Source organism: Macrobrachium rosenbergii, chromosome 52, assembly GCF_040412425.1.
Source record: "Macrobrachium rosenbergii isolate ZJJX-2024 chromosome 52, ASM4041242v1, whole genome shotgun sequence".
Lineage (NCBI taxonomy): Eukaryota > Metazoa > Arthropoda > Malacostraca > Decapoda > Palaemonidae > Macrobrachium > Macrobrachium rosenbergii.
The window spans coordinates 33442174-33465266 of record NC_089792.1 but is presented as its reverse complement, the minus strand read 5'-3'; the positions used below and the strand labels follow the sequence as shown (position 1 = coordinate 33465266).

At 48.9% G+C, this 23093-nt stretch overlaps 1 protein-coding gene, 1 long non-coding RNA gene and 1 pseudogene across 5 annotated transcripts in view; 1 reads left to right on the top strand and 2 right to left on the bottom strand.

Moving 5' to 3' along the window:
• Positions 1–16983, bottom strand: part of LOC136833796 (MRN complex-interacting protein) — an 82316-nt gene extending 65333 nt beyond the window's left edge. The window contains exon 1 of one of the 4 annotated variants that reach the window (XM_067096055.1): positions 16913–16983. The gene's annotated coding sequence lies outside the window, so the exon portion shown is untranslated. Of the gene's footprint in view, positions 1–16440; positions 16538–16558; positions 16780–16912 lie in introns of those variants that run through there. The other 3 variants (XM_067096056.1, XM_067096052.1, XM_067096053.1) reach the window with 3 other exon arrangements.
• LOC136833797 (uncharacterized) lies at positions 16965–20059 on the top strand. Its single transcript, XR_010851589.1, has 2 exons — positions 16965–17724; positions 18639–20059. It is a non-coding gene; the product is annotated as an uncharacterized lncRNA (long non-coding RNA).
• Positions 17852–21488, bottom strand: LOC136833795 (uncharacterized; annotated as a pseudogene).
• Positions 21489–23093: the final 1605 nt, after the last annotated feature.

Below are 23093 nucleotides of genomic sequence, written 5' to 3'. Positions count from 1 at the left end.
GATGTTCTTGAGGCACGTTGTCTTCTTTATATTTATGATAAGAAATAACAATTTTTAAGTAAATTGTATTTTCCCTAACTATACAAACCCAAAGGTCATACATTTAAGAGGAATTACTTTCAGGCGTAGGCTGGAAACGGCTGTTAAACTCTTGAGCAAGGTGGTTAGGCAGTAACTACCGCCAGGTAGGCGGGGATACCCTCCTGCCCGCATGTAAACATTCCAGTTTGCCTTTCGGTCCAGGTTCAGATTAAGGGGTGGCATGAGGTGGGCATAAAGTGTCAAGGACCTCAGGTTTGTATAGTTAGGAAAAATACAATTTACTTTAAAAATTGTTATTTGTTCCGACACAATATACAAACCTCAGTCTCTATTGGAAGACTCTCACTGGTTGGAGGAGGAATCTGGTGAGTCTCCTAGCTGACTGGAGATTCTACACACCTGGAGTTACTCCTCTGGTGAAGAGCAGGAGTGCCGTGCCTCTGACATATTGATCGGAGTGTAGGAACTGTGAGATCAAAATGTAAGATACACAGACCTTTTGCATGAGTGAGAAGCGCTAACTCTCACGAAATGAAGCTGGAAGGATAGAGTCGGAGGCAGTAAGGAAAAGCCGAGATAGGGTTCCCTTATTGCCAGTCTCTCCTTCCTCCCCTTGCTAGAGGAAGGAGCAGAATTGCTCCTATGACTCTATAAGAAAAATCAAACGGAGTGCTTGATGTGTGACCTTACCGCATCAGTGCCAGTTCAACAACTGGATTTCGAGTCTTCTCTCCTAGGAGAAGTTGGAGGGCGAGGGAAGGAGGAGGAAGAAGCCAGTCACTCTCGAATCCTTATAAAGCTACAGAACCAACACCTTAGGCGAGATGCTACTCGTCCTCTTGAAGGAGCTGGGTAAGACAACACAACTTGTTGAGCAGCCACCACAGAGCCAAGGAAAAAGGGTTCCAACGAGGCTGTAATAGGCAAGACCGAAGGAAGAGACAGAGTGTGGACTAGAGACCCGCGTCTTGCTTTCAGACCTACAGAAGCTTCCAGAATGCGAGGATGGACCAAGCCATCGACCACCGTGACTCTCGGGTGAAAGGTACCAGTATCGTCGTGCGTCAGCTGCAAGTACCTCCTTCAAAAGTCAGGAGGAAAGATGTGTCCTTAGACACTTCTTCCTTAGGAGAAAATGCGTAGCGTTGGCGACATCCAGATTAGGAATGTCCAGACCTTTCCGGAAAATGCCACAGCTCAATAGGACAAGTAACGAATGATCTGGATCATCGATGCAAAGTCCAAGGAGGAGAGGAACAAAGAGAGGACTCGAACCGACAGTGGAATTGCCCAATGAGTTCAAGTCCACCTGCGACATCCGAGAAAAGTCGAGAGTATTATGATCCATCCCTGTTCTTCCATCTTCTGCATGAGGCCAGGGGGTAAGATGATAGATGGTCCCAAAGAGGGCATATCTCTATCCACAGGCAACTCGTGAGGCGAGTGCAGAGCACGGACAGGAACCAAACGAGAGTCGCATGCCGCAGGAAACAGTTCACAGGAGAGCACTTGACTGAAAAGCTTCGTCCGTGTAGCTAACTCTCGACTGAGAGGCGAAGGCTACTTCAGATAGAAGACTAAGTCGCCAAAGGGCCTACGTTCTTCACAAATGAGGAAGAAGCAGCCCTGAAGTGGAGAAAACCGAAATCCAGACTTGATGGCGACTCTGACCCGAAGAAGTTCCGACACGCGACACACCAGCGAAGGCGGATCCAGTCCATGGGACAGTACCCAGAGGACTTCAAAAGGGATATCAGCTATATCCGTTGCCGCTGTGAAAAAGCCTCAACAACTTTACCAAGGAAAGCTGGAAAGTCTCTAGTCCTGGACACACAGGGATGTACTGCCTCAAGAACGCTGGCAGTAGCCAGCTGCTACAGGAGGTTGGGTCAAGCGGAATTCTTCTCGATGCCCCTCGGCAATCAGGTCGGATGAAGAAGAATCTTCGTATTTATCTGCAACTCGGGGTGAGCAATGTTGCTGGAACCCTAGCGGAGCTCGGACAAATACAGAGGAGAAAATATCGTTTCGAGTTTTCACCAAAAAGACAGCATGCCTCAACAGGGCGGCCGCTGGTGGTATGAGGGCAAGAAAACCTCACGACTTGTGCAGGGGAGGCAGAAGGCGGTAGGTTTCTCAGTCAGCAGTCTCTGCATGAATCTTCGTGAAGAAAGAGTGAGCAGCTGTTCCGTCCGATCACACTCAAACCGGGGCCAGACGCCTGCAATACATCCCCTGGGAATGCATCTGGTTAATTGAGCTGTCCGAGTGTGCAGCTAGGAGCAACACTCAGTACAGCCTAGCTTGTCGAGATGAAACGGGAAAAAGCGATTGCCTGTTTGTCGACAAATGCCACTACTGTGGTTTTGTTGTTCGAACCAAACCAGTGAGTGCACTTAAAACCCATCCTGAAGTTCTCGGGCGGCCAAAGGCTGCCCGAGCCCAGGGCGGTGGCGAGAAGGTACTAATCGTCTCGGTCACACAAATTCAAGACAAGTCTTGCTTACCGGTGTCGCCTATTCCTCAATCACCTTCAGATCCGTAAGTAGACACAAGATGTGAGAGATATGCAAAGCATGATACGAGAGGTTCCTTTAATCAAGCATTAGCCTAACTCTTTCCTGCTACATCGAGAAGGAAAGAACGGGGTAAAAACAGACTTCCATTTTCCACCATGGGGAAAGCTTCTGCAAAGGGTGACCCAGGGTACCCGAGGGCAGTGGCTCTAGCCGGCGCACTTCCGGGCTCGGAGCACGGGAGAGGTGGTGGGATGAGAAGTTCAATGGAAAGAATTGCGAGACCTAAAATAGATACTTATCCTGAAAGGAATCCATTCCCAGGTCTCAGCAATGTCGCTGCCAGTTCCAGAGACTTCGATAAGTATCATTTAAGTCCAGGCACCAGCGCAGTTGCAATCTTCTTCTGGAGCCTGGGACTTCTTAGCTAAGGAGTTGAGGGCTGGCTTGAACTCAAGAGTGTCGAGTTGAGATGACTAAGACCCCAAAGTTCTTAGCCATTGTCAAAGAGACAAGTCAGTGCCCTGTTAGGAACCTTCATTACCGAGGGTATCCTGGCAAATCTCTGAAAGAAAGGCAGAACCAGTAAAGGTTAAGATTCCCCAAAGTCGGGGCCCAACTCGGACTTCTGAAACCGGAGATCCGAATTGGGACAAAGTCCTTCTTCTTACTTCAAAATTGCCCAAAAAACTACGATCGGCAAGTCCTCAGAAGCAAGAAGAATTCATATTCTGTCGAGGCAGAGGGTGGAAGCAGTGTCTCGACCTGGATTAACTCCTTGAAGAAAAGAATTCATCAGGTCGAAAGCTCTCGGAGAAGCAGGACCGCGGCGGTCCCCTGACACTCGGCCCCTCGGAAACTGCAAAGATTCGCAGTGATGAAGGTTATTCATTAGAGAGCCGCGGTCCTGTCCGGGGATCCTCGCGCCCGGCCGAATCGGTAGCGAAGTTCCCGGAGCGCGAGGCCGATCATCACTTGAGAGGGAGGACCCTCTCTGTTTCCGATCGTGAAACTCCTGTACCTCCCTTGGGAGACCTTGACAGATCCATGAAACCCTCCTCGGCTACCTGGTTATAGTACGAGAGAATCGGGGGACCGATACCCAAAGCACGCCAGGCAGCCAAACTCCGAAAGAAAGTTTCGTCGGAGCTCTCTCTCAATCTCGCGCCTCTCGTAACAACCGAGGGAGAAGGGCAGGTGAGAGAAAAAGGTATCCCCTACCTGTCCTGCCAGTATGATAAGCAGGAGCGGACGTGGCGATAATCAGCGAAGGAGATTACCACCGCGGGAAGGAAAGCATTGTGCCGTGGCAAAGCGCTTTCCTGGGAAGAGCAAAAAAAGTTCACTCGAACATGATCGAGAACCCGGTCGGAAAAACCGAGTAGGGCCGGGCCCGATCACGAGCGCGATCCAGCTGGTCGGTATCTGCGGTCCTGGGAGGCAGGGCGGGGCGGGAGGCGAGCCAGTCTGGCAAGCGAGTCCGTCGAGCCGAGCCAAAGGTGAGCGAGCCAGTCTGGCAAGCTTGATTGAGCGAACCAGTCTCGTAAGTGCGACCGAGGCGGGCGAGCCACTTGCGCCGACACAATCATAACTGGGCAGGCGGACGTATTTCGTCTGCCGACAATTACTCGTTTGGGCTCCGCTCGCGCCGAGGCGAGGCCTCAGTAGTTCAAGAAATTCTGTGTCTGCTATCTTGCATACTTTCGAACCCTAAAGTTCAAGAAACAGAGCGAAGCCGCCCGAAACAACGAAGCAGCTGGCGGGCAGTGTCGAGACACCACCTGAGCGTCGCGGCACGCACCGACACCTGGGGTGTCCCAGCAACCAGACACCTGGGTGTCTCGGCACTTTCTCTGCGTCCACCAATGCCACTCTCGTGGGAGAGCACTTTCGTGATTCATAAATTGAGCTACCACGAGACTTCAAAATCGGGAGCGGCTGCTTGTTTCCTAATAGATCGAAAGAGCCAGAAAGCACAAGAACGAACCAGTCTTAGAGCGCAGACTTCCAAGACTACAACTAGCGGTGATGACACTCGAGGAGGCGGCAGGCGTGGCCCTGAAATACAAGTCCACAGGAGAATGTAGAATCGGTCAAGCAGAGCTTGTCTCCCGGAAGAGAGAGTCAGTCCTTAGAAGTCCCGTGGACTCTCAAAGTGAATCTCTTCCTGCTTCTTCTGGTGTTCGAACCGACAGGATCGAGACACCAGGCTGAGAGAACCCGACCAAGCACTAGCAAACACTCGGGAGCACTTGCGGTGCTGGCAGGAAGAGGAACCAAGACACCTGGTCCTCGGCCTTTCTCTGGCACTGCTCGAACTGGGCCAGGAAAATCTCTCAGACCAAGGTCGGGATACTCGATATTCATAGAATCCTCAGAGCACTCAAAGCAGCTTCATGACAGCGCCCGAAGCAACCCCATCTTAATGGAACCTCTAAGACTTCGAAACGGGATCGCAAACTGAGGTCTCGCGCCCGCGGCTTTCCGAAAACACAAAACCCAGGGGGCTTTGCGAATCGGTTTCTAACCGAAGATCCGTGAAGAGCCAACGAGAGACCCACTGCCTCCTCCCGGAAGGGAGGCCCAGTCCCTAGGCCGATCCAAGGAGGCATCAAGGCAGAGAAGCAGCATTCCTTTCCTTGGCCGATGGGAGGTCTGTCGATTCTCGGGACCCCCTTGGACCTCAGGAGAGGGAAGGGGAGGCGCGGCAGAGAGGCGAAATCGAAGATAGATGAAAGAAGGCCAGCGGCTACTTCCCACAGGGCCCGGCTTCCTTCACCTCCACTCCGACGCATCTACTGGGATGGTGGACGCGAAACATGTCGTAACCTCAGGAGTGATCCGGCCAGGAACGCAACAGAGCCGCCCAGCCAGGACACCACCACCAGGAGATGCATGATCAGGATGGCGATGCAGGCCTACGGCAGCAATTCAGGAGGCAGGAGCTACTACGCGGCCAGAACATCCCCTCAACAGGGCGACTTCCTACATCTTCCATGACATCTTCTGCAGGATGGCGGACATCGTAACCTCTGGGGCAGCTGGCAGAGAGCGCGCGAGGCGGCCTGGAGCACGACCGCCAAGCGGCAGGAATGATCAGGACAACCCGATGCAGGAGCTAAGGCAGGTTAGGAGCAGAGGCTATGCAGCGCCGGGGCGTCACTTCCACAGCCGACTTCGCCCTTCACGCCAACATCTTCTACAGGATGGCAGACATACCGTGGCCTCCAGGGCAGCGGGCAGGAACACAGCGAGCTTGACCCGGAGCACGATCACTAGGAGGAAGAAAGCGGGCGCGATCAGGACATCCGATGCAGGAGCTGCGTTAGCAGTTCGGGGAAGGCAGGGCTATATGCCTGCGGACAGTATGTCATTTGAGAAGTCACCAGCAGCGACAGGAGGCGATCAGAGCGGCTGCGGCAGGGAGACTCAGGAAAACAGCCAGAGACTGTCGTCGGGGTTGACGAAACCTGCTGAGGGGAACAGCAGGAGCAGATGGACCGATCATACGAAGCATTGCAACAGCATACGCGAAGCCAGCAATGACAGCGGTCGATCTACATCGGCGGGGAACAAGTCAAAGCGATCCCGGCGATGGAAATATGTCATCTAATCCAGGTATTGTGATGCGATCGAAGCAACACTGAATGAATGTGAGACTGCTTCATGCAAGATATTCTTGATATATCCAGCCAGCTACTGCTGTATACCACGATGCTCACTGTCAGCCTGAAAGAAAAACAAAAGATGATTAGTAGAGGCTCACTCCCGCTACAAGAGGGCTACACAACCCCTACGCCCAGCGTTAGGAGGTACTCTGGCAGTGGCTCAGTATCCCAGGTCTTCACCCAGCGAAGAGAGAGGCGAAGGAGGAGAGAAGGAAGGCCCTACAGGAAGAAAAGGACGGAGAGGAGGCCGCAAAGGGCGCGTGGGCGAACTTGTCGACAACGCCACGTAACCTCCACTCCAGCCGCAAATCTCTGGCATGGGCGATAACACTCAGCATAAGTAGGAAAGAAATTAGTGATGCCTTACACCGCAGGAGGCAGAAGCCCAAGAAGGAACTAACTCTTACATCCCAATGGATGTAGAAAGTCAGAATATTCGTCCCCAAACTATATCTCCAGTACAGGGAGTAGCCTTCAGTATTACCCTAGGGCCACTGGAGAGAAGCATTACCCATGGATTCACGCTACTCCAGTTATGCCCTTGATGCCGTCAAACAAGACACAGGCAGGAGCGACACACAAGGTTATCACAAATCGTGTGTTTGTATTAACAAATATCAAACACCACGTAATATCATAAACAAAATACAGAAAGATCCACCGGGAAAATAAAGAGCTTAACGACAGTCAGGCGAGAGGAGCAACACGTCAGCAACGGCTGGCGGCGAAGCTTCAAACTAGAATATTTACATCCGGGCAGCCCGAGTATCCCGCCTACCTGGAAAGTAATTACTACCTAACCACTTGCTGAAAAGGTGCGGCCCGTTTCCGCTACACCTGTATCCCTAATGTAAGGACCGAGGTTTGTATATTGTAGCCGGAACAAACAAGCATTGGGTTTGTCTCATAGTCTATGGTCTCCTTCCTCCCCTTGCCCGCAGAGGAAGGAGTGGAGTTCTTTTCTATTAACCTGAGCGGAAATAGAGGCAGGAGCTCCGTTATGTGCTTACCTGCCTCGTCGCCCGGTCAGCATGTAGCAACGTCGCTCCCTGCCCGTGGGAAGAGAGTGTAGGATAGGAAGGAAAGAGGCCAGTCACTCAACATTCATTCTCCCAATTACAACCTTGCATTACAACATAGGCGAGATGCAACATGTCCGTTAGGAGGCCTGGATAAGCTCGCAACTTGTTGAGCAGCCGCCACAGGACCCAAGGAAAAAGTGTCCAGGACTTGTGTACAACATCTCGGGTGAAGAGAGGGAGTGGAGAGTAGTCCTATTAGGACCACATCAAGCCTTGGCACCTGTGGTCACCGGCTTATATTCTTCCGGAATGCGAGGGGCGGACCAATGCTTCTGCGGACCTCGTGACTCTCAAACGAAGCGTACCGTGTAAATCTTCCTCCTGCAGCAAGTCGCTCTCCCTTATTGTCTCATGAAGCCAGAAAGAGATGGTATTCTTGGACACTTCTTTCTTGGTCGAGCCAGTGCTAACGAAGAGTCGTTGACACTCAGGCCGGAGGTGCTGAGTCCTCTTCAGATAGCGCCGCAGCACCTTAACAGGATACAGTAGCATCTCGTCTGGATCATTACCTACAAAGTCCTCTAGGGAGGGGATGCGTGAAGGAGCTCGAACCGTGCGTCAGGGACGAGGGTTCAGGTCTTAGCTACGAAATCAGGATGAAATCGGCGTGGCGATCCCCATCCCTCGAGTGTTTAACATCAAAGGAAAGTCCATGAAGCTCGCCAACTCCTTACCGCCCGATGCCAGGGCAAGCAGAGAAGCGGTCTTGAGTCAGATCCCTGTCTGGCGACTCGTAAAGAGCTTATGCGGTGCACGAGTCAGGCTCCCTTGAAGCGACAGTCACATCACGCCCAGGGGCCTGAGATCCCTGGGTGGGCAAGACCCGTTGAAGCGTCTCATGAGTAGAGAAATCTCGAAAGAGGAGGAGATGTCTACTCCTTTCAGCTGCAAGACTAGGCCAAGTGCGGCGCGGTAGCCTTTTACAGCTGAAACAGAGAGGCTTCTCTCAGCGAAGGAAGACGAGAAAGTCCGCGACCTGCTGAACAGTAGCTCCGACTGGAGAGATACCCCTTCGATGACACCAACCACAGAAGACGGACCACTTTCCCTGGTATACCGCTGCGGAGGATCGTCTGAGGTATCCTGCCATCTCTGTTGCTGTGTGGCGCAAAAAGCCTCGCTCGCGAAGTGGTGGATAACCTCCAGCCGTGAACACAGGAATGCACTGCCAGATGGAACTGCTCTGCGTGAGGTTGGCCCGCTGAAAGGTTGGGCGGGGATCTCTCTCGGTGCCTCGGAGAGGCTAGCAGGTCCGAGGTACCGCTGACCTGAGGCCATTTGGGTACCGCAAGTCCTTCTGAGACCGGGTGATCATCCCGCTTTCGGCTGATCACTCGGCGAATCAGGCAGAATGGGGAAAGCGTAAAGCGTCAAGATTGTCCCGGGTATTGGAGCGCGTCCTCTGCAGCAGCCCGTAAGGTCGGCTTGCGACAGAACAGAAGACCTGGAGTTTTCTGTTGTGCGAGGTGTAAAGACTAGATCGATGTGGGCGCCCCCCCATTCAGACAGCCTTTCTACTACTTCCTGATGGAAGGAGACCATTCGGTCCCTACCACCTGGCTCTGGCGGCTGAGCTTGTGCCCACGACATTCCTCTTGCCTGGAGGAGAATGTACCTGGCTGGCAGCTCTGCGAAGTGAGCCCGCGGCCCACTCGTCACACCTGCATTGCTAACTGATGAAGCTGGGGACGCAGCCCCCTGCTTGTTGACGTGTGTCACTACGTGTATTGTCGGCTCATCAGTACCACGGGTGTCCCACATCACTCGATCCTGGAACTCCTGGGCCAGAGGCCGCCCTGAGTTCAGGATGTTGATGTGAAGGTGCCACTCCCGAAGTCAGCAACTCCTCCAGGTGTCGCGCCCATCCCTGCGATCGATGCGTCGAGAACAGAAATGTCGGAGGAGTATCACCAGATACTCCCTGGCCAAGAGGAGTTCCCTGTCGTCTAACCACCAGTGAAGGTCCTTTCTCACCTCCTCGGAAAGAGGAATGAGGAAGGACTGGGGGTCTCGGGACTGGGACCAATACTCCTTTAGTCTCCACTGGAGAGACCGCAGGTGAAGACGCCCGTGAGGTACTAGTTTCTCCAATGACGACAGGTGACCATTGGCGACTTGCCATTGCCGAGGCTGGTTGCTCCTGTCGTGACAGAACAAACTAATGCTGCCTGCCTGAACTTGCTGATCACGAGGAGTCGAGAAGACTTTCGCTGCCACTGTATCTATCCAGTATGCCCAGGTGATGCACCATCACCTCTGGCAGGTGAGATCTAACTTCTCAGTTGCCATGATCCTAGATCCCAGCAAAACTCAAGGAATCCTGTCCTGTAGCAACAGCGGCGAGCTGCGCTGGATATGTCGTCGAGATACCTCAGTAGGCAGTATCCGATGTGAGTGGGCCCAAGCGTAACACCGAGGAGAAAACTCGTGAACGCCAGGGAAGCCCGATTAGAAACCCGAGCAAGAAGTGCCCTGAATTGGAGAGGGCAGCTCCCCGAGGACAAGCGGAGGTACTTGCGAGAGGGCGGATGGATGGGTATCTGGAAATCACATCCTCAAGTCCACCACGTAAGCATGAAGTGTTCTCCCTGATGAAGCCAGCTGGGTGCGCTGTTTCCATCGTGAACCGAGTCTAGTGAGCGAAGCGGTTCAAGGAAGAGTCTATGACAGTCTCCATCCCCTATGAGCCTTCTCTATGAAAAGCGGCTGTAAAAAGCACAGGCTGGTTGGAGCACGACTTCCCTACAGCACTCTTGTTCAACATGGCTTGCACTTCTTGCTGTAGTGCGATGTCCATCGGCGTGAACCTGGTAGATATGTTTGGAGATGGACTAGGTGTAGGTGAGGAGGCTGAATTTCAGGGTAGTAGATATCCTTCCAGAGACATCATATCAGATCTCGGCTCCGTGTCGGCTGCACGTTGCCAATGGCTGACATTTCCCCCTTCCGCAGCTTTTGGGGAGGCATGCGCCCCTGAGTGTTTCCCCCTTCTTCTTCTTCTTACCACTTGCCCCCGCACCGGCTTGGAAGAGGGCTGAAAAGGGAAGGAGTAAGCCCCCTTCTCGGCGGGAAGAAGAGAGCAAGGTGTTTCCGGGACCCCGCCGAGACTGGGACTTCTTGGGGCCGAGTGCCAGCACAGCGAAGACCTGGCTGCAGTGGGATGAAAGACCCGGAGGAGTCTTGGCCACTGCCTGTGGTGAACAAGCCCGATTCGCTGTCATCGACTTGGCTGTCACGTCCACCAACTCTCTGGGAGAGGAGGGCCCAGCAACGGTCCATTCCCGAGCGTGCGACTCGGGACCTCACGGACCTGGCAAGCGAGAGAACAGCGTCTCTCGGCTTTAGCACAAGGTTGCCCACAGGTTTGCAGTCTGGTGGGCGAGGTAGGAAATGGCCCTACCTCAGACTGGCACAGTCCCAAAGCGAGTCCTCCCCGGATGCGATGAGTGCCTGAGGAGCAGCTACCTTCGATACTGTGAATGACCTGGTCGAGGCCAGGAACTGCTTGGAAAGCCGCCATGGCTGATGGCTGGGGTTGCAGCTTCTTGCGCACAGGGAGAGGGGATATATTCTCTGCGGTCAATTGCTGCAACGACAGACGGATCAGCGAGTCAGGTCGGGTCAGCCTGTTTTAGTAAGCAGCTTCACAGCGAGGCAGAGGGGAAAAACATCCGGCGACTCGTCCGGCCGAACTGTCCTGCCCGAACACAAGACCCGTTCACCTGATCGAGTACCCCTCGGCAAGCGTGGACCACGGCGCCCACTGAAGCCTTGGGTTTCGCTAGCAGGTCCTCAGAAGATTCGAGCGCGGCAGGGGTGATCCACAGACGAGGCCGTGGTCCCTTCCCAGGATATCCGCATCCTGGGGCAGAGGACCCTCAGTCCCTTCCAGAGCAGTCCTCCTACTCTCAGGAGAGAACCTCGGCAGACCCGAGGACCTTCTGAACTACGTGGGCAGGACCTGGTGAGCCAAGAGACCGAGCCGAGTGCATACCCAGTAGAACTCTGAGGAAACAATCCCCAGAGTTCCTCTCTCAAACTACACCTGGAAGAAACCAAAGCGGAGGACGAGTGAGAAGATCGAAGCGCTCACTGCGCTGCTGGCGGAACCAGCAGGAGTAGCGGGCGAGGCGGTCACCAACCAGCGGTGATGGCCAGGCCCGGGTGGGAGGCCGCTTCAGCCCAGGAAAGCGATCTCCCGAGGAGAAGCGGAGCGGCTACGCGAGGCCGAGCACGCTTTTCCTTCCCAGCCAGGCTGGCAGCGGATGGCCGAGGACTGGGAGGAAATCCGAGCGTGCAGCTGGCGCGAGCTTGCGCTGTCCTCTGGAGCGCGCAGACTGGCCGAGGCGAGGAGCCTCTCGGGAAGACTGGTGGGGACTTCTTCCTATATACCTCTCTCCTTTGCGTTAGGCCGGTAGATGAAGCACTGTCCGGGAACCTGACCCGGCGCTTGAAGGAGTGCCAGCGGGAAGAAACCCAGACACCTGCATGCCCGGCTCTTTCTCTCGCCCCACGCCCTGGTCCGTATGTCGAGAAGTGTCAACGTATCAGACTGGGGTACCGGTCTCGCCCGGAACCGGTGCCTGGGTGCAGCTTCCATGACGAGAGGTGAAATCAGAATCGCGGACTCGCTGGCCACAAAGCGGGAGGTTTCTTGGCGCAGCAGGGGAGTGCCGACCACAGCCTTGGCTCCCGGTACCCTGGCGGGGGGCAGGCCGGCGGTTCCCTGATCCGAGGATCGGGAAGAGCCAACGAGAGATCCCACTGACTTCCTGTGGAAGAGGCGGGTATAGAAGTCTCAGTGCGAGGTTTCTTCAGGGAGGAGAGGCAGACTAGCCTTCTTCTTCAGCTGCGAAGCCTAGGAAGGAGAAAGCTGGGAAGCAACGAGCGAGAGCAGCCCGATGATGAAGATGAAGATGAAGACTGACAGTGACACCTTCCACAAGACCTCTTCTTCTTCTTCTTCTTCTTCTTCATCATCTGCTTCAGGACAGCAGTCAAATCCCCAAGCCAGGAGGCTGTGACTGGCCGACTCAGGAACACTTGGGAACAGCAGGAGGGGGCTGCAGCCCAGAGAGCACATCCCGGGCAGCGACCTTGCTTGGCGAATAGCCAGCAATTGCCTGGGCAGAGAGAGCCGCGCGTCTACTAGGAACAAAAGTGGGCGGGGCTGGAAATGCAGGCGCTGCCCCTCCCGCTTGAAGATTCAAGTCGGGCCGCGCCAGGGTCGATGGAATGGGGATGGAAGCAGACGAAGGGCCGGGCTGGAGAGTCAGACGAGGAACGTATCCGAGGGCAGGCCGCAGTCGCTTAACAGAAACCATGACGCAGTCACATATGGATATGGCACGTGTCACCATGTAGAGGAGCCAGCAGCGTGAATGGAGCCAGGAAGCCAGGCGGCAGTGGAACGCGTGCTGACCCGCCAGATAAGCGCCAACACTTGGGTGTCAGGTGCGAAGCCACTGAAATCGGCATCTGGGCCGAACCTCGGTAGCGGTTGTGCGTGATGGCTGTCGTTGCGTGGAGTAAGTGACTGGAGAGAGAGAGCCAATCCCTCCAGTGCCTGTTCGGAAATGAGCCAGAGTAAATACTAAGTCAGTGTCTGGCTATCAGCCAGGACCTGGCAAAGTGGTTAAGAAGAGAGCCTCTACTCGCTCCGGAGGAAAAACTCCCCTCTGGAGCGGGAAGAGACTTCCGAAGGATATCACGATTGGCAACTCTCCCCCGCCCTCCACAAGCGAAGAAATGCATAAGGAAGGGGAGAGTCCTCACCGAGGAGAGGGAGGCGAAGAGGATCGCCGGAGGGCTTGAGCCCGGCACGTGCGCCTGCGAGGTTATCGGGCGTATTCCTCGGACGACACGCCGTGAAACTACGGCGGTAACGTCACCTCCTTGAACTTGCCCCATTGCCGAGAGGACCACAAACAACACTCACTACAAGTATCGTCGCGTGAACACACACGTCCCCTGCAAGATGTACAGAGGGCATGTGGGTCCACGTCGACTCAAGAACGAAAAGAATTGCACTTCTTCCCCCCTACCCCAGGACACGCAATGGGGATAGGAGGGCTTAGATGATTTTTCCATAATTGAAAAAAAAAACAAAAGAATTTCCACAAATAGAAGGGGCAGTGGAGCGAAGCGGCGAATCAACGTCCAGCGCTACGGCGGCCGAAACAAATTGGAGATGTTTACATCAGACAGGTACTCCACGCCTCCCGGACAGTAGTTAACTGCTAACACCTTGTTTGAAGTTCAACTGACGTTTCCAGCCTACGCCTGAAAGTAATCCTAATGTAAAGGACCGAGGGTTTGTATATTGTGTCGGAACAAAGCTGCAATAGCCAGAAAGGCATTGATAAGAACAGGATAAGAGTGAAGTAACCTGAGTGTTACAGCATAAGACTTAGGTTACGATTTGGGTCAGTACATTTCAGATCATTTAGGTTATATGACAACACTGACATTTGAAATGCTATGCTTATTCTGAATGAGTCGGAATAGCCGTATCTGAAACCGTAGATTTACCCAAAAAGCTTCGTTATAACCATCATCATCTCTTGTTGGATACTGGAATTCTGCTCCAGGGAAGGAAGAGAAGGGATATTCCTTCCTGGGGTGATGGGCAGAAGAGAGGAAGCAAAGATGGCGGGAGAAGGGATGCACGTAATGGACGGGATAAGTTCTGTGGGTTGGGGAGTCGAAGTTTCCTTTTCTGACTTCTTTTTAGCACTTCTATTTTCATATTTCTCCCACTGAGAAGACGACCACGATTCACATTCTTTGCATTTCAGAGATCGAGAGCAATGCAGGTTAACTGATAAAGAAAACAAAAACTTTCCACGTTTCCCCTTTCCAAGTAATACCCGAACACTTTCGGGAGACTGGTTTCGCTGAAGATTTCATAATCAGGGAAAAACACAAAAGACACTATGAGATCCGCCACACACTGTTCCATATGTCTCAAAAAACACAAGACATTCCCTGATAAAGCAAGATTAATATACGTAGGGCATAAGAAGCACGTCTTAACGCAACGACGGCTAAGAACAAATTGGGGGATGCTGGTCCTGCGGCCCTCTTTTATGGCTGGTGCTACTCCCTAAAAGCGAGTCTACCATAGCCGTCTGCGCATGTGTGCCTAAGGATACTCCCATCACATGATGTTGTGGTGTTTGTATCAGTGTCGGAACAATTCTTTGGTAATTCTAAGCCAGCTGTCCGCGGTGAGCTAGACTGTGGCAATTGACGTTTTCCTTTGTTATTTTACTTGCTTTACAAGAATTTAAAGTAATATTTTGTCAGCCAGCTGTAACTAAACTGTAATTGATCTTTGAAGACTACACTACCAACAGGGTAGATCTAAGCCGGCATTCCGCGGCGAGCCCCCCACCACCCCTCCATAGCTAATACGACAAAATTGTAACCAGTAAACACCCCTAAAAATACCAGCCTAACGTATCGTGAAGGGTGTTTACTGGTTCATAGCTATGGAGGGGTGTTTACTAGACCTACCCCGCTTTAGGTAATTCAAGTCGTAGTCTTCAAAGGTCAGTTACAGTTTAGTCACAGCCGGTCGATAAAATATTACTATGGAAGTAAAATAACACAGAAAAACGTCAATTGCCATAGTCTAGCTCACCATGGCCAGCCAGCTTAGAATTACGCAATTCTTCCTCCAAAAACGAAGCCTCAAATGAGTTACCAGAATGAACATCCTCTCCCTCTCGCCGATTCTTCAATGAACAACCAGCGTGAGACAACTCGATGGTGGAGTACTCCCCTCCGGTGACACAAGCGAGGTCTTCTTAGCCATAAACTTTACCCAGTGTTTTGACAGACACCCTTGGCACTCAGAACATGGATCCTCTTGGTTGCAGAAGTTTTCTGCAACATAAAAAACATATCTGGGTCAACATCGATACTGGGAAGGAATTGCTTACAGGGTCTGTCAATCCCAGGGCAGTGCCTGATAGTGATAGGTTTCCTCAATGTAGTGGAAGATGACGACTTATTTGATTTACAGGTTAGATCCATTTTTGATCATTCTATATATTAGCTCCGCACCTGTTTTGACCTTTTCAACTGGTTTTTTCTACACTTTTAGGGGTTCTGATGTTGGCGATGCATCTGTTTGTTGTCGGCCAAATGGAATGTCCCTTCGCCGTGTTTAGTATTGGCCGGGGGGGCAAAGATTAACAAGTTATTGCACTTGCCGGACGGGATATGAACCGTTCGAAACAGACGTACCCGTGCTCTGTCTTGTGAAGATCACGTATAGAAACCCTTTGTTGGATGGACCTCAGGGGTTAATTACAGGTTAATTACACTCGAGCGCCAAAAATTAAAGGTAAATTAGCAACAAAAAAACTGTAGAAAAATTTAAGTTAGAAGGCAGTCACCGCCAAGGAGCTACTTTAAGTTCTGCCACATTTTTTAATCAAACGTAACAAATTAACGATACTGAGAAAAAAATACCAAAATACTCAAAGCCATAGAGCACGACATAATTAACAGCAAAGGCAGGTGCATAGCACCAAAGAAAAGACATCTGCATCCAACGGTGACCAAAAGCAAAGTGGAAAGCAGACCAACAGGTGGGCAGGGGGGGCTTCCCCACACCCGTCCATTGTTTTCAACCGCCATTCCAGCTCACATTCACATCCTTTCCCTAATGTAAAGGACGGTAATTAAAGGACAAAAGTCTGTATTTGTGTAGGAACAACTGGGGTTTCTGAGCGTAACGCAAGGTTAGGTGGGGACCCAGGGGGGCAAAAACCCCCAGAGTTAACCTACTCCACAGGTTGGGGGACCCAGGAATGGCAAAAAATGGCAAAAAATCCCAGCCTCCTTGATTAAGTTAGGTGAGTGAAGGGTTATCGCTGCCTTCCGCCCCTAAGCCACACCACAGCGCTTTTACCCACCAGTTTAACCACCCCGTTAAAAAGTTCAACCACGACTGGTTCCTGCTGCCCCTGGAGGAGGGAAGCGATACTCCTCCATCATCAAGGGCCGTGGCTTGCGTGCCTGTGGGAACAACAGGCCTGTCTGCCAGTTTCCGCCATCGATAGCCTAAGCCCTGTGGCTCTGGGTGACTCGTTCATTTCTCCTTCGTGAGAGGTGGGTTACCTTTAACCTAACCAAAAAGTGGTCCACCGGAACTGGTAGTTCTGGGATATACAAAAAAAACTAGGTTGTGACAGGTTGCGGCTCAGGTCTCTGGTGCGAGAGTGTTTCCCCTACTTACCAACACGTAATAGAGCAATACGATTTTCTGCACTTTAGAAGTGTACACTTCGATGAAGGTGCCGTGGAAAAGGCAATTCTCAGTTTGTCACTCGTAACGGTACAGAATAAATGCTGGCAATGAATTTTTTGGGCTTATTATTGAAGGTCTAACTTGGTGCTTCTTCTATGTTTGTCTCAAAAGTTGCCGGGCTTCATAAACACCTGTTTCAGTCCTTCGGAAAGAATGGCACTGGCTTCGGCTTGCCAAAACTTTATCTGTTACATGATTTAGAAGAAATATCTTAAAATATCACTCTCAAATACAGGCCTATCTTTTAGGGTAGTCATTATACATGATTGCAGGAATTCATACCATTATAAGTCACAAGGCAAGAAAGAACGATTGCAGGGCCGCAGGCATACCACGGACTTGCTGCATCACTTGGTCTTAGATGTGCTATGTTCAGAAATTGAATCAGAATACATGTTATCAGACATTTGTTTTAAAATGAAAAAACGTTTATTTTTTTAATGAAATCCCATCTGAATATGAATGTTCAAGAAAGTGTGAATTCTGTTTGCGATGACATAGCAAAATTGTTTCGAGTTTATCCAAATAGTGTTCAGAGGCTGTGCTACTCAGAGTTAAGCGGCCCACACACGCTCAAATTTTTGGTCCAATTTTTTTATGTCAAATTATTTGACGGTTTGACGTCCGCCCTACACGCTCAAACTTCTCATCAAATTTTGATTTTGCTCCAGAGTGTCGTCATGGATGCATATACAGCGTTGGCTCTTGGCTTAGCGTTGAAGAGCACACAAAAACGAAAGAGACGAAAGTGGGCCCAGCAATGGTATTTGTGTCGTGAACGATTTGGTCATGCTCCTTTATTAAATGAACCAAGAATTAGTGAACCTGATGTTTTCAAGAACTTTCTTCGCATGGACGGACAATCATTTGACAAACTATTAGATCTTGTGAGACCATATATAACCAAAGAAAACACAGTTATGCGTTGTGCGATATCACCATTTGAAAGACTCTCAATAACTCTCCGCTTCTTGGCTACTGGAAACACATTCGAAGACTTGAAATTCCTGAGTGCCATTTCTCCTTAAGCCATTGATGGTATCGTTATAGATACGTGCAACGCCATCAACACATGTTTGCAGTCGTACATAAAGGTAAGAAGATGCTGATTGTTCCAGTACATTTTTATTAGTGAACTAAATTATGAATAACCATAATGAAATGAAATTTTATATAAACATATCCTTGTACGAGATGAATGTTAACAAAATGAAAAGATGCTGATTGTTCCGATACATTTTTATTAGTGAACTAAATTATGAATAACCATAATGAAATCAAATCTTATATAAACATATCCTTGTACGAGATGAATTTTAACAAAATGAAAAGATTCAGAAGAATATACTAAATAAACGTAAATACATAATTCATAAATGAGCAATATATGTTCAAATGTACCTCATTCTGACAAAAATATGTAATGCGAAAAAGCATTTATTACTAATATAAGTAAATTAGAGTGTAACTATGTCTTTTGGATCATTCATATGAATTATACCTATGCATTTGGGTTAAAGTTACCAAAATATCTTCCTGCATCAAGTGTTCCATCTACAGGATTACCCGAATTATCTTTCACCGAACTGTGCCACATAGGTGTATAGTTCCTTGCAGCCATGTTTGGGTATTGATGTGGTACAGCATCTCTATAATCACTGTGATGACCCATCGTACTGCTGATGGGTGGGTTGGAATGGGACCCATAGGGACTAGGTGCATATTCACTGGTATCACTACTTGGTGTCCAACATCGAGTTTCTTGCGGGATGGGATGTATCTGCACAGACTGTCGATGCAGGTTTCCACAAAGTCCTTCGAAGATAATATCGTTTATTCCCTTCTTTGCAAGTAGCAGTTGTCTAGGATCCATTTTAATTTCTTACACTTTGCAGGTTGAGCTGGAACAGGATGTAGGTTCGTACTTTCATTTACCCTGTCTTGTACGGTTGTGCCTTCCTGGTCATCGTCAATCTGAAATTAAAAAGTACATTTTTTTATTTTCCAGATGCCGCAAACTGCTGAAGAATGGGAAGAATTGAGCAACGATTTCAATAAACACTGGAATATACCACATTGTGTTGGGGCATTAGACGGCAAACACGTCTCAATTAAAAAACCAATTGCCTCTGGATCATTTTACTATAACTATAAGAAACATTTCAGTATCGTACTGCTAGCAGTTGTCAATGCCAAATACGAATTTATAATGGTCGATGCTGGAATGAACGGACGTGTTTCAGATGGAGGTGTAATGAATGAGCCATACAAAATTTGGTTCTTTGATGGAACATGGCGAACTACAGCTACCAGGAGCCGAACCGTTGCATGAAGGAGACTCTATTGATGTGCCTTACTTTTTCGTGGCCGACGAGGCTTTTGCAATGAATGAAAATCTCCTTAAACCCTACAGTGCAATGGGAAACGACGTTTTGGACCAGGAAAGAAGGATTTTCAATTATCGTTTAAGCAGGGGACGACGTATAGTTGAAAATGTGTTCGGAATACTTGTTTCAAGATTTGGTGTATTCCAGAGGCCAATGATGCTTTCGCCAGAAAAAGCAACGACTGTCACATTAACATGTTGCTATCTACATAACTTTTTAAGGCAACAATCAAGCCGATACATGGCTCCGGGAAGCGTGGATTGGGAGGACAATGTCACACATGAGCTTCATAGTGGGGAATGGCGTACTAAACAGAGAGAACTAGCAGCCCTACGTCCCACATTCAGCAGGAATACGTCAGAAAAAGCGAAGTTTACTCGAGAAACTATGAAGCATTATTTTTCCAGCCTTGGATCGGTTCCTTGGCAGTTACACTTGGTTTCATAGAAGCAAGCAAAGTGGAAGCAATGTAATTCTTTTATTTATTGATTATTTGTTTCTATTAACACTTTTATATAGGCTTCTGAATAGTCTGTATGTCTGTCACATTATGCGTTTTTTGACGGACGGCGAAAGCGGATGCATCGTCTTTGATGGTGATAGATGAGACCAACCAATGATTTTAGGATTTTTTTTTAGGATGGGCTGTATAGCCCAACCTTATATAAATCCAAAAATCATTCATTTGTTTGCTCTATCACCATCAAAGACGATGCATCCATTTTTGCCGTCCGACAAAAACCCATAGTGTGACATTGGTATTTTACTTGTACGAGTATATGCAAATAGACATGAATAACTATGAAATTTGTATAAATACCTTATTACGTTGGATAAGCTATGCAACAGTCATTGAATGCAACTAAATAAAGTATGCTTAATAATTTCACAAAAACCCATAGTGTGACATCGGCCTAACGGTATTTTACTTTTAGGTGCAATTAGACATGAATAACTATGAAATTTATATAAATACCTAATTATGTTGGATAAGCTATGCAACTGTCATTGAATGCAACTAAATAAAGTATGCTTAATAATTTCACTTACCTCTTCATTTTGTCCCTCTTCAGTCGATTGTATTGTGCTTCGTGAAGAAGCCGGTGTTTCATGGTCACTCAGGAACCAAAGAGCATCAAAACACCATAGTGACGGCTCATAAATTTCATCTGCTCCTGCTCCAGATCTGCTTGAGTCTTTTATTTTTTTTACTTCTTTTCGGAAGCTCGTCCGCAGTGAGTTTATTTTCTTCTTCAGCTCCTCCTCCGTCCCTTCCGGATAATAATCACGGAATTTCTGTAGAAGAGTCTCATATGCCATATCTTTTTTATTTCTGTCACTATAACAGTCACTTTTAACGTTCCAAAGTTGTGGTAAACTTCTATAAACATCAATAAGCTCAAGAAGAAATTTCTTTTCATGTTTTGTTGGAGCCATGATGACGATGAGCCGCGCACGACGTCCTCAGATTATGTCTAATCACTAACAAATTTGCGCAAATTATTGCTAGGTACCACACACGCACAAATTATTTGACGTTGGCTCAAAAAATATCTACTGAAATCAGATCAGTAAAAAATTTAACATCAAACCTTTTAGGCCATCAAATTACGCCACACACGATCAAATTCATGTCAAATAATTTGACATAAAAAAATTGGACCAAAAATTTGAGCGTGTGTGGGCCGCTTAAGAGTCAAGTTTACGGGCTGCTGAAAAGAAAAAAATGCGAATAGCCTTTCAACGACTTTTTCACACGTGTTTCACTTTTCCCTTCCCTTTATTCGTCCTTTTAGACAAGCAAGTGTAGCTAATATCCATTATGACTAAACGAAGTGGGACCAGCAACATTATGAAGTCTGGTGGAACGCCCGGCAGCTCCGGCACTGTCTCTTTCCTGACTCGGTTTCCATCCTTTTGATGCACACTCCCTCCTGCTAAAGTTCTTTGTCTTTACACCTCTACATTATTACTGGTATTCCCGTGGAGGTAATTTGATAAATATTGAATAAAAGTCGGAACGCATTAACTTGGGTACCTTCTATTGGCTTTGGCTTTAAATCCGGCCCACACTCCATATCAGTACCTGTTACTGTCGACATTATTAAAAGTAACATGATTGACTGAGTCAGCAGATAAGCAGTGAAGACAGCATTTTCATGGCTTTCGTCAAATATACCCATCTTGGCGGGCTACCTCACAAATGGCTGGTATGAGAGAGCAATCTACAAATTCGCGGGAGAAGGTATCAGTCCACCGACGGCAACAGTTTCCGGCCTTTCACTGGGACCTACGTCACCTGTGCCCTTTGCAACTGTCACCTGCCATCAATATGACAAACTTTAAAAGAACTTGTATTTTTCCCAACTATACAAACCTGAGGTCTTTACATAAAGCGGGTCATAGACGATCCAATATGCTTGTCCAGCATCATGTATGATCATGCCATTTGGGTGTGTACGTGAGCGCATGAAAGCAGATGCAGCATGCTTGATGAAGATTAAACGAGTTTGATTTTCCCTCTTCATGCAAGAGGTTCGTCATGCGTTCTAGATTGTTTGCTGTTGCTTGTCAGTCACGCAAGCTCAGTTGAGTAGCTACAGTCATGATGAGCGGGTCTCCCGAATCACATGAATTTTGGCGGGAGTTTATTGAACTGTGCAAAGAGTTTCCTGCTCTTTGGAAGATAAAGAGGGATGACGAATATAAAAATAAAACTCTAAAGCAGGAATGTTATGAGAAATTTGTAGAAAAAAATGAAAGAAAACAATCCATCAGCGACCAAGCTCACTGTCACAAGAAAGATTAATTCTTTCCGTAGTTGCCAAAGACGAGAATTAAAAAGAGTTCTTAGTAGTGAAAAGTCTGGAGCAGGCACAGACGATATATATGTACCCAGTCTGTGGTATTTTGAGGACCTCCATTTCCTATGGATCAGGAAGTACAAGGAGGAGGAATTTCTACTTTAGATAGCGAGAAGAGAATGAAAATGCATCCTGCCTTTCCCACTTCCTTACCCTTCTTACCAGTTTCCTTTCCCTTTCCCTTCTTCCCTTTTTCTTCCCCTGACTTATCCTTACTTTCCCTCTGTTCCTTCCCTTGCTTTTCATTCCCCTTTTCCTTACTCTGCCTCTCATTCTCTCGTTTCTTACTTCCTATTCCCACATCACTTTCATCACTCACGCTTCCATTCACTTCTTCCTCCTTTTCTTTCTCTCTTGCCCCTTCACACGTTCCAGAGGACCTGCCTCCAACAGCCCCTTCTCCAAAACCACCCTTGAACCTACCTTTCATCATTTCTTCCACACTTTTCATCATTCCCTCCAACTTTTTATCCATCCTCTCTTCTGACTCTTTCATCTCCCCTTTCATTTCTTCTTTTGCACTTCTTAGCATTCCCTCCACCTCCTCCAACTGACTCCTCAATCTCTCATTCTCACCCCTCAACCACGTATTCTCCTCTCTCAACCTTACCAGTTCCTCTTCCATCCTTCTCTTCAGTCACACTACCAGCCACCAATCTCAATTGCAGCTGCAATACCAGCTGCCCCACGTTGGGCGCCAAATATTATGTGGCGGAATTCTAACCCACAAACAAAACAACACTCACCCTGATCTTCGGTTGCTGGAGATGGGTAAAGGTCCACGGTCGCCAATCACAGCACACAGAAACCACAAAAACAAAATTTCAAACAAACCCTCCACCAACAACGAACGAAAAAAAAGAAGAGACACATGAACCATTAATGTTAATACAAAAAAACCAGACGAACTCCCCGTCCACTTTCAAGGTTTGACCTCAACTGCCCAAGACTTCCCCAAAACCGAAAAACTACCGACAGACAGACAGACAGCGCCGTAAAAACGAACTCCAACAACCGAACCACTCACAACGACAATTACACTCTCTCTCTCTCTCTCTCTCTCTCTCTCTCTCTCTCTCTCTCTCACACAAAACGTTGGGAAATGCTAAATAAAAACAAATTTATTCATCCCTCTATAATTTATTCATTAGCCTAATAGTAATCCTTCTTTTACTATTTTATTACATGTTTCAATATATGTAAAGTCACCAC